Here is a 12,111-nt window from a genome sequence, read left to right on the forward strand (position 1 = left end):
AATTTCTTCAATTATTATGTCAAACTCAGTAGACTCTCTCATTTTAATGAGCGAGCCAGATTGCCTGCTTTTAAAACATTTTAAAATCATATTTAAGCTAAACACTTTTTTAAGGCAACGTTTCCAAATAGCCAAAAGTTATAATCAAAGATCTAAAACAAATAGTATTTTTTCTGAGTATACTTTTAACTCATAATCTCATCACAACATGAGGATGACACAGTATAAAGCAAGGCCAACTATAGTTGATGTCAGGGTTTGTTCATGGGCTGTACAAGCTACAATAGCTGAAGAAATCAGAATACAAATCATCAAGCATGTAATGAGTAGGATCCACAGATTCAAGGACCAGAAAAGACTCAGCTAAGGGCCTGTCTACATGGATGGCATAATCCTTAGTTTTTTGATGCAGATCAGGTAACACACAATATGCAAGCTGCACAAGTAGTGTGTGCATGGCATGGTGTGCCCTCTTTTAATGTCCCACATTGTATACACATGACGGTGGTTTGCTGTGTACTAAGGGCATGGAGTTCTCACAGGATATCCCATGCTCCTTTGCTTATCTGCTGAGCAGTGTGCATTCTGGGATTTTAACTAAGTGTAGTTGGTTTCTGTTGGGATTCAAGGTTGACCCACTTTGTTAAAATGAGTTTGCTCTCCTTGTTTGACACTGCCACAGCAACTGGACAACTGATTTCAACACCAGTTTGGGGACAGAGCAAGAGAAGCCAGCCAACTCAACCACAGCTGAAAATGTTAGTGCAGAAAACAGCCACAATGCTTTTGAAGTAAGTTTTACAACCAAATTGGTAAAAAAATGGGACTTATAGTTCACACCAGTGCAGCTCCACCAGTGGAAGCTGTAGTGCAGACAGGACACCAGCATTTTCCTTAGCATGTCATCTAAACCTTGCTCTACCATTGATGTTGTGTAACCTTGTGCAAAACACCTCTGTGCCTCAATTTCCCCATCAGTAAAAAGGCGGATAATAATGTTACCCACCTTAATGAAGCACCATGAGATGTATGGATGAACACCACTAGATAAGTACTGTTCAGAATTTTTACACTTCAACCTTTGTTTTAATATAAATATACTTGTTGTTTCTTTGACTTGACAGGCTGGTCAGAGTCTGTCTCTGGAGGTCAGATTCCCCTGTTTTGCTAAAGATGGTTATTAGCATTCCATGTGATAATCTCAAAATGCAACACTGCAGAAAGTTAGCTTACATGTCTGGTAGATACTACGGGTACTAAGGCTTACTTCATAACAAGATCCCTCCTTTTCAAATGGCAGCTTTGACTTCAACTTTGATTTTATAGACTACGCACATCCACCCACCCCTCCTAAGTTTCTTTCCTTAATGTTTTCTTCTACTTCATTTCCAAATAGTGCTAATGGAACTAATATTTCCAAAACCTAATGAGCCACTGTGTTTGACATTTTATTTGCTAGGAAATTTATTCAATCGTCATTGGAGTGACATGCCTATTTTCAATTTAGGCCAAGTGGCTAATATCTAGTATTGGCAGACTGGTAACCCAGAAAAGCATTATGACTTATTTAGTTGAATAAGATTCTAAAGGAGACAAAGCCAGGGGAAAGACTTCTGAAAAAGACATGGAGATAATTAGTTTTGCAAAGAAGAATGATGACTTGTAGGGGGAGGAATAGCTCAGTGGTTTGAGCATTGGCCTACTAAACCCAGGGTTCTGAGTTCAATCTTTCAGGGGGCCACTTAGGGATCCATGGCAAAATCAGTACTTGGTCCTGCTAGTGAAGGCAGGGGGCTGGACTCAATGACCTTTCAAGGTCCCTTCTAGTTCTAGGAGATAGGATATCTCTGTTTATGTATTATCTGCATATGTGCTAGCCAGAGGAAGACTAGAGACGATAGACTAAATAGTTGCTGGGGACATGGATCAGCATTCAGGTTACACTACCTAGCCCAAGCCAGGGAAGCTAATGACCTGACCAAATTTGGACATGTGCCACCTGAGGCATGTTGCTCATATTGTAAGAAGAATACTTGCTAAATTAAGACCCTCATTTCACATATCCACACTGAGCCCTCATGATGAGCAACACAAATTGGTTTACAACTATTGAGAAGCAGACTTTTTAACTTCGACACCCTCCACAACTAAGATTTGCTTATCTATTTTCCCCGCTGCCGTTATTTCCATATACAGCTTTATGATATAAGGTAAGAGCTCTTTAGTCTGATATTATTTAATACTGTTATGTGACCTGTTTATTGGTAGGCTAGCACAAGCAGACCTGATCCCCAGAATAATGACAGAATAATAATCATCAGTTGGCAAGAGCACACGAGACAAATGCCCAGTTATGCCAAAAAAGTGGGGCGTGCCCCCTAGGGAGGTGCAGAGGAATATTTGGGAGGGGGTGAGTGGCAACGCTGGGCAGCAGGACTTGGGTTGTCAGTCCCAGCCCCGGGTGGCTCAGGCCAGCCCCACGCAATGTCCCATTTTCTTTTAGGGAAATATGGTCACCCTAACTTTCAGTAAAATGTACTTAGTAGTTAATATATGTTTTTATTTTTTCACAAAATGTAAACACTAAAGATTCTCTGTAAAAATGCAAATTCTGTGTTTTTCCATGGCAATGGATTTCTAGGATCTCTGATAATCACAGCGTTCCACAAAAGTTAATTAATTAGGGCTGCATCTATCCTATGGAAGTTCAACCTTAGCGCCTCACCTTGCTGATTGCATGGAACCAAATGGTGGCACTCTCTGCCCTGTGCTGATTACTGCACAGGGGTTGCTGGCATAGCACATATACTTGCAGTTCTCCTCATCCTCCCTTGCATGTTCGAGTTGCCAGTCCCACCTCCCTTAGATGGAGAGCTGCTGTGAGATGGAAGATGATAAACCAAGAATGCTCAACGTTCCCTTTACAGGATTTTAACCTGTGGTCTCTAGCACTTAACCCTCCCATGACCAGACCTCGCTAACAGCTGGCCCTTTGGCATATAAGCACAGGCAGAATTCTCATGCAGAATCAAGAAAGCCAAGGAGCCTCTGTGTCTTTTTTACTGGCACAGGCTTTGTGCGAATGCATAGAATTCCATACAAAGCGCTGCGCCCATTGATTAAGTCCCACAATCCCCATGAGGTACTGCAGATATCACTGAAGCTGTCTCCCACTCTCAAACTCAGGCTAGGCACCACACAATTAAGTTTTCCTCCCATGGGCAAATGAGAATTAGAAGTTGTAATGATGAGAAAGGATGGAAGTGGAGAATGGATCTTGGTAGGTTAGTGTGGGAAAGAGGAAGGGGAGGTTTTGCTGGTGGAGAATTATGCATTGGTTGGGGGCTGGGCAATAAGCTGTAGTAAGGATTAGTTTGGAGGCAAGCAGTCTGTTTTGGGAAGTAAATGGCAGCATGTTGGAGTGAAGAGCAGGAGTACAGTATGCACACACTAGCAGAGTGCTAAAGTCAAGGGGAAAGGTGAAGACCCTGAATAACTCCTCAATTACAATCAATATAATACTTCACAATATTAAAAAGACATACTTACAAATAGCATCTCTGAATGCCTAGCAGCACTTCATCTGTGTGTGAGGAGCTGAAACAACAACAACAACAAGAGTACATGTAGGTTTCTCTGCTGCTATTAGTATAACAAAGCTAAGAAAATGTTGTAAACTGGAAAAAAAAAATGATTTCAAGGCTGGAAGTTGTTCCTTTAAGTATAAACAGAATTTCCTATTTTGTAGTAGCATCATTATCTGGTTTCTTTCTTCTTGTCTTTTACACATATTGCTTCATCTGAAATTAAGTTCTCCGATTGTCTCAGTGGGTGGGCAATATTTGTAGTAATTATGCTACTTTGAAGAAAACCTATGAAAATTATTTGATGCCATTATATATCTCTTCACAACCATCCAAACACCATTAACAAAGAAACAAAAGTGCAATGCATTCAGAACATCAGTATAAATATCAAATTTTCCCCTGCAAGCACAGTCAAACAATTAGCAGGAATCTCCTGACTAAACAAATACATTTTGCATGTCTGGGTCAAAATAAGGCGTGGTGGTATGGAATGCAAGAGATGGGTATGCATGCCATTGAATGAAAAAATAGCCATCTTTAATGGTACGACCTACTCTACTACAAAGAACATTTTAGAATTATTTTGACAGCCACTCCAGAGAAGAGAAGTCCTACTGCATGTAAAAGCATAACTAAAAATAAGTGTTCCTAGTGGTAAGAGCTTTGAAATTGCTTCTGGAAAGTGAAAGACCATATGAGACTTGCATAGCTGCACCACCCATCTCTGATATTTTATTTTATTTCTCCACTGAATGTGTTGACATTAGTCTCGGCATCGAATTTACAATGCACCAATATGCTCCTGGCAACCCCCAGAGAGTCATCTCCTATCTCTTTGTTGAAAGGGACCCTTTATGGGGTCTGACCTGACCTAAAGCACAGACTGCTGAATGTACTAAACTGGGGATGTTGTTTCCCCATAATTAGATCGATTTGATTAAAATTGGATAAAATGAGAGAGTTCTGTCTGTCTTTTTGGTCTGTGTTCGTACAGCGCCTAGCACAATGGGGTCCCAGTCTATAACTAGGACTTCTAGGTGCTAAGGTAATATCAATAATAAAGCTTCGAAATTCAACTCTGGCCCTGGATCAGAGGTTTTCTAAAGATCAGAGGTGTTTGGATCCAGGGTATTGCTTGGGTCCATTTCTGTAACATTACATAATAGACATATATTGGACTATAATATAATCTCACTGAGGTCAGTTAAAGACCAGGATGAAAACCTAGTCCCATTGAAGTCAATAGGAGTTTTAATATTTGATTTGTTTCAATGAAGGGTATTACTACTTAATACCCTTGTAAGTGGTATTAGGGGTAATAATAGCCACTGGAATTACTTCCAACTCCTAGCAGCTGTGAGCATCATCATCACCAATAAAGGCATAACTTCCTGTGACCCTCACCTTGAGCACCAAAACCACCCTGTCTTTATTTCAGTGTTTAAGAGTCTAGGGTTATGTCTACACTACACGGCACAGCTGCACCACTATAAGGTCTCCCATGTAGACACTCTGTGGCGGGGAGAGAGCTCTCCTGCCAACATAATTAAACCACCCCAAGGCTATGTCATCAGGAAAGTGTCTCCTGCTGACATAGTGCTGTCCACACCGGTACTTTTGTCAGTGAAACTTATGTCAGTCAGGTGGCTATTTTTTACACCCCGACCGACAAAAGTTTTACCAACAAAAGTGGTAAAGTAGACAAAGCTTCAGTATTACAACAGTGTCAGAAGATTCAAACTTATCTGACACAGTTGCACAAATAAAGCTACCTGAATACTTTGGTTTGGTAGATAATCGAGCAACCACCTGTCAGAGATGGTCTCGGTATACATGAGCCTGCCTCAGTGTCTGGGGGATGGATTAGTTGACTTCTTGATGTTTCCTTCCAACCCTATATAGTAACTCCTCACTTAAAGTCATCCTGCTTAACGTTGTTTCGTTGTTCCGTTACTGATCAATTAGGGACAATACTCATTTAAAGTTGTGCAATGCTCCACTCTTACATTGTTTGGCTGCCTGCTTTCTCCCAGCGCCTCCCGCCTGCTGGCAGACCCTGTGGATCACTGCCTTCCCCCTCCTGCCCCCGCCTCCTGTCCACGGCAATTAGCTGGCTTGCAGTGTTTTGGAGGCAGGAGGGAGGGGGGAGGAGCGAGGACTCGGCGCGCAGGCTCCCCCTCCCTCTCCTGCCTCCTGAACACGGCAAGCCAGCTGATTTCCCCAGGCAGGAGGGAGTGGGGAGGAGCGAGGACTCGGAGTGCCTCCCCCTCCCTCCCCTGTCTCCCGAATGCAGAAATCAGCTGGCTTGCGGCATTTAGAAGGGAGGGGAGGGAGGGGGGAGGAGCCAGGATGCAGCGTGCGAAGTAAAGAGGGAGGAGGTGAGGGGGAGGGAAGAAGAGGCAGGTCAAGGATGGGGGTTTGGGGGAAGGAGTGGAGTGGGCGGGCTGAGGGTTGAGCCCCCCGCCCCTGGTGCTTGCAGAGTAGGGGAAGCTGCCCTGGAACCTAACCCCCCCATTTACATTAATTCTTATGGGGAAATTGGATTAGCTTAACATCGTTTCACTTAAAGTCGCATTTTTCAGGAACATAACTACAACGTTAAGTGAGGAGTTACTGTATTTCTATGATAACAAATAATTTCTGAGTTCTAATCTTGCTTCTCCCACTAACTTGCTACATTGTTTTGGGCAAATCACTTCTGTGTCTTCTCTTCCCCATCCATAAAATGAAAAAACAACAATACTTACATCCCTATCTCATAAGGAGGTTCTGAAATTTTATTTTTCACTGAATGTTTGTACAGTGCTTTGAAAATGTCAAGAGCTACATAAAACTGCCATGAGATATGCTGTAGTAAATGCACACAACTTTGATTTCAGCATCTTCTGTTATATTGGTTCTATATTTTATTAGCAATTTTTCTGTAAGGGGACAATAGATTACTACATAATGTACTAGATGATGATTTGCATTTGGAGAAATATTATAAAATGATCTTTTCCAGCACAAGAGAACCAAAAGGTAATTAGAAAATGTTCTTACAATAAAAATGACTACTAATCAGTAGCAGGTGGAGCCAGGGGGAGGAAGGATAGGGGAGCTAGCACCTCCACAATGGAAATATTGCGGGAACTCCACCCCCATGTAAACGTTCCCACACCCAGGGGATGGGGTAGAGGGCCAAGACAGAAGTGGGACCTAGGGGGCCTGAGAACTGCTAAGAACCCGTGGGACCCTCCTTCCCAGCCTGGAGCCAGCTGCTTCCCCTTTCCTCCCACCAAGTCTCCAATACTCCCCCTCCTATCTCTCCATCCTTCCATTTAGGGAGCTTCTGCACCTTCCCCCCACCCCTGCCAGCTACTAAAATGTTGGCAAATATTCTTCTAAAATAATTCAAAAGATGGCTGCATGTAGTGGGGGTCCTCACACCTTGAGTGCACCCTAGTGGCCCAGTGGAGCACCACAATTATGTCTCTGGCTCAGTTTCCACTAGTGGGCTTCCAGTCCAATAAGGCTTCTGTACATTGAACAGTGCCCCTTCAGGGGCCCCCTTTATTAACCCAAAGGTGGAACATTATACAAATAGGCCCCACCCCACCATCTCTAGCTGGAGGGGGATGTGGAGGGAGCTGAGTTAATCTTAGTCCATCAACTCCACTTACGGCTAGGTCCCTTACCAGCTAGGCCATCTTGGTCTGAAACCCCCTTCGGGAGCCTGGGCCTCATGTCATCAGCTAGGGGAGAGTCTCTACCATTGGATCCCCCAGAGGTCAAACCACAGCAACCCTTCCTTAGAGCAGTATATAATTCCTCTGATCTGGGGTTTATGGACAAGGTTTCAGTGAGATTTGGTATTCATAGCTCCTCCCTTTCAGAGCTTCTCCCACCTAGGAGCATTCTTCCTTAGTTTCCTTTCCTAGTAAGCCCACCCACTAAGTGCTCCCTAAGAAGCTCTCCCCTTTGGATCTCTCGCTTTGTTTTCTGGGGACTGTTCCTCTACCCAAGAGCCTCTGTTCTCTAGCCCCCCTTGGGAATAGCTTCTTTTTATCATGCTCAAGTGCTTCCCTGAGTAAGTAACTGCCTTCAGTTACTCAGTGAGTTAATTAGTCCCAGGTGAGCCTGAGTTGCCTCAGTCATTCCCTCTTGTGGAGTTTGGCAGAGGTAGGCTGAGCCCCTCACGCCTTCAGAGGGCCAGCTACCCTCTGACACTGTGTTATCTTTTCAAAATGTATGTCAGGTCTAAATCATTCCATAACTGGCAGGGGACCCTATGTGAGGGACAACTGGGCAAGAATTTAAACTACTATGAAATAAAATTGTAGAATTATTATAGGTAATTGTGAATTATCAATGCAGTAGAAAGTCAATAATAAAACAGGATTATTTGTAACAGATCTTTAATCTTTGGAATTCCCTGACGTCTTAGTCAGAATATCCTTGCACTAGTGGAAAAAGAAACAGGTATAATGGAGAGAACATAAATGTTTTATATGAAAACTTAACTCCGTCATGTTCTCCATCATGTCAAGGGAATTCCAAACATGGAGAATATCAGATTTAGGAGTTTGTCTGAATCTGGCAGCAGCTTTATCTTAAGAAAGGTCAAGTGACTATGTTGCTCATATCAGAGTTGAAAGATAAGATTCTAGTAAGGACTTGATTCAGCAAAGCAATTTACTTCAATAGTGCTATTCACATGCTTACATTCAGACTTGCTGCTTAAGCATCTTTCTGAAATGGGATCTATAAATCAAGGAAAAGCCTAACGATATGTGGACTTTACATCTAGCTGTTCATTCATATATTCATTCTGAATAACCAAATTATGTTTTAATACTATGGAAACATAGACCTTGCTCTACTGAAATAAACAAATGGCCCAGTAAAGCATCATGTCTTTGACAGTGACCTATATCAGAAGTTTCACTGGAAAACAAAACAATACTGTTCCTTGCCAGTTGTGTAATAGTCTCCTGCATTGTCAAAAATGTTGCTTGGGATCACCTTTTGTGCGGAAGCAAGAAGATTTGTGGCTTCTATATTCAGAGTACAGTGGTAGCAACCTATAATGGTGCAACAGACTGACTTGAGTTAAAATGTACAAAATAACTAATCAACTCAAATGAACAATAGCTGCAGGAATATATTGAATTAGCAACTTGGTATACTAAGATGCACATTTGTTTAAATTTTCGGAAAGTGCTTTTCATAAGAAAAAGTTTTGATTAAATTAAAATTTTCTTTCTTTCCATCCAGGTTACCTAAGAAGAGGAATTTTATCATGAAAAGGTTTGCGAATTCTAAGTATACTGAACACTTTAGTCATCAATTTTATCTTTTCTGATAGCTGTTTTTATAAATTAGCATAGTATTATTTAATTTCTGTTTAGAGCTGACTTCTTTGTGTATTGCACTCCATTACCCAAGGCTAATTTTAATGATTATATTTTTAATACTGAGTCAGAGACTAATTTACATTTTGATTGTCTGTTGTGATACTGTGAGCTGTAAATTATTTTCATTATTTCCTCTGCCATAATATGACCTGGTAATTCAGGCAGTTTTTCCACTGCAGGGTCTTTTATTCAGAAATGTAATTGTGTGATCATTTACACTTACAACGAGAATGTCCAAAATCTTAAAGGTTTAGTTGATTGCGCCTTGTCTGCATTAGGAAGTTCAGAGTTTCAAGCTGCATTGTATGAATCTGCAAATTAACATGGTGAGAAGCATGTTCGGGTACTCTCTGCACTCTCCTTATCTTCGTCACAAGGGGATTTTTAAAAAATACATTAATTTCAGAAGCTCTGGGGTTTAGATGCACCATTCATCTTAAAGTAGATGAGTGATTCAAGGCCTTAAGCAACAATGGGGATGTCTCGATTTGTGGGCCCTTATCCCACAAGCAGGCAGTAAATTGGCAGGCACCTGGGCTGTAGGACTGAAGCAGTCTGTCATCGATGATATAGCATGAAGGGTGTGTTGTGGGACCAGCCCAGGCCTCTCTTGAACTGCCTGATGGGAGAATCATATCTTTCTAATGTCTTGATTATTCATTTTGGGGAGAATGATCTTGGGATTTGCACTGAAGTGAGTTTGCGAGTCAGAATTTAGTGGATGTGCGTTGGATGGCACAATTGTGGCCAGACACAAAAGTGATTTGGCCTGAAATGCTTGAAAGATGGGTATGACAGAGAGTTCTCAAGCCTGCTCATGTGGGCTGGGCCTGCAGGAGCGTTAACCAGAAGGTCTCCAGAATTTTGTGGCATGTAGTGATCACACACATAGAAATCAGGTCTGCAGCCGTGAGGCCGCTTATTAAGCACTCCCTCACAGCCAGAGGTCACTTTACAGGCACCCTGCCCCAGTTAGCTCCCTCTTGCAGGCCCCTGAAACTCTCCAGACAGTCTCTTTGTGGCTCACAGTACCCCTACAATACGACTGCTAGCCATCGTCGTCGTCCCGTGAGTGCTTCTGGCCGACCTCGGTTAGGTTGGTCGGGGGTGCCTGAGCAGACATGGGTGTTCCTGGCCGACCTCGGTGAGGTCAGTCAGGGGCGCCTGGACAAAAATGGGAATGCCTGGAATATCATGCCAGTTGGAGGCTTCTGCCTCAGGCTGCTCTCCCAGTCGGCAGCACTGCCTGGTCACACCTACCCCAGCCCACCCCTTGCTCCCATGGCTCATGAAGCCTGGACAGTAGTAAGGAGCAGTTCAACTATAGGCTGAGCAAGTGCATAATGGTGGGGGGGCTTTTCCTGTCTACCTGGCCAGTGCATCTGAGTTGAGAGCGCTGTCCAGAGTGGTCACAATGGAGCACTCTGGAAAAGCTCCCAGAGGCCAATACCATCAAATTGCGTCCACACTACCCCAAATTCGACCCAGCAGGGTTGATTTCAGTGCTAATCCCCTCATCGGGGAGGAGTACAGGAATCGATTTTAAGAGCCCTTTAAGTTGACAAAAATGGCTTCGTCATGTGGACGGGTGCAGGATTAAATCGATCTAATGCTGCTAAATTTGACCTAAACTTGTAGTGTAGACCAGGGCTTAGTGTCTCCTGATTCCTGAGCTTCTCTTGGCCATATTGCCCTGTGCTGCCTTTTATCTTTTAACTCCCTGGTTAATAAAGCTTGTAATAAAGCTGGCTTAGCCCCATGCTCTCCAGCCCCAGGGCAAGCCACTCTGTTACAATAGCCTTGAACTTTGTGAAGAAAATGATTTGTTTATCAAACAAAGGGTCAATACATGGTGGGGAGAATTCAGAGACTGCATAGATGAGAAACAGATACCAGGCAATGGAGCAAGGGTGCAGCCAAGCTATTTTCTGGTCTCCATGGCTGGTATCAGTGCAGATGAGGGGCTCAAAAGGACCATCTCCCAGAGGCAAAGATGAGTAAGAACTCAGGAAATGGCTGGTGGACTCTAGACCAGCGTTTCTCAAATGTGGCCATTGTGGCTGCATGTGGCCACCAGGGACTTTTCTTGCAGCCATAGTCTCCTTGGCTGTGATTGGGGGACGGGGGGTGAGGAAAGAAGTGGCCCTCCCCCTCCCCATCCCAGGTGTTCCTGTATGAATAGTCTTGGTATTGGTTGCTGGGGCTTCCAGCAAGGGTTGGGCAACCGGTTTGTTCCCCACCTTTCTAGGGGCAGTGGGGCTCAAGATTTGGGCTTCAGCCCAGAGGTGGCAGGGGAGACAGGCTCTGGCCACGAGGCTTCAGGCTTCAGTCCCAAGCTCTGGCCACGGGGCTTCAGGCTCCAGCCCCTCCATCGCCCTGGCCCCTGCTTCCTCCCCTGATCTGCCATCCAGGGCTTAATTTGTCACCAGACTTCCTGGGGCTGAGTAAGTCTGCTGTGAAAAGTGATATTTGTATGTTGGTTAATTTCACTTTTCACAACAGACTTATTAGCTAGTAATAAATAAATTACAATGATTTGGATGGCTATATGTGCATATTTATTTATTTTTCCTAAAGCTAATTAAGCATTTTCGGGAAAAGTGTGAGAGCAACCACCAGCAAGAGTTGGTGGCTGCACTCTGAGGCCACCAAATAATTTGTTCTGAGAACCCTTGCTCTAGCCTGTAGGAAGAAGGAACCATTCATGTACTTTTAATTCCCTTCATGGGGTGAGAACGAGAGGATTTAGCAGCGGGCTGGTGCTTGGGGCGGCCCATGGAAGGAGGCAGCCTGTCCAGGTCTTTGGCGGCAATTCGGTGGTGGGTCCTTCAGTCCCTCTCGGAGGGAAGGACCGGCTGCCAAATTGCCGCCCGAAGAATGAAGCGACGCGGTAGAGCAGCCACCGAAGTGCCACCAATCACAGCTTGTTTTTTTTTTCTTCGCCGCTTGGGGCAGCAAAAAAGCTTGAGATTAGGATGTAGGAGACCAACCCTTAATATTGTGTATATGGCATGAGGTCATTTAACATTGCACTGGACATAATAAACTGCCTGCTACTTTGGGAGTGGAAGGCTACTTGTGGAGTAAAGTGCTATTCAGTGAGAGTAAAGGTATCAGAATCTGCCCCT

The sequence above is a fragment of the Malaclemys terrapin genome, chromosome 2 (assembly GCF_027887155.1).
Source record: "Malaclemys terrapin pileata isolate rMalTer1 chromosome 2, rMalTer1.hap1, whole genome shotgun sequence".
In the NCBI taxonomy this organism is placed as follows: Eukaryota; Metazoa; Chordata; order Testudines; family Emydidae; genus Malaclemys; species Malaclemys terrapin.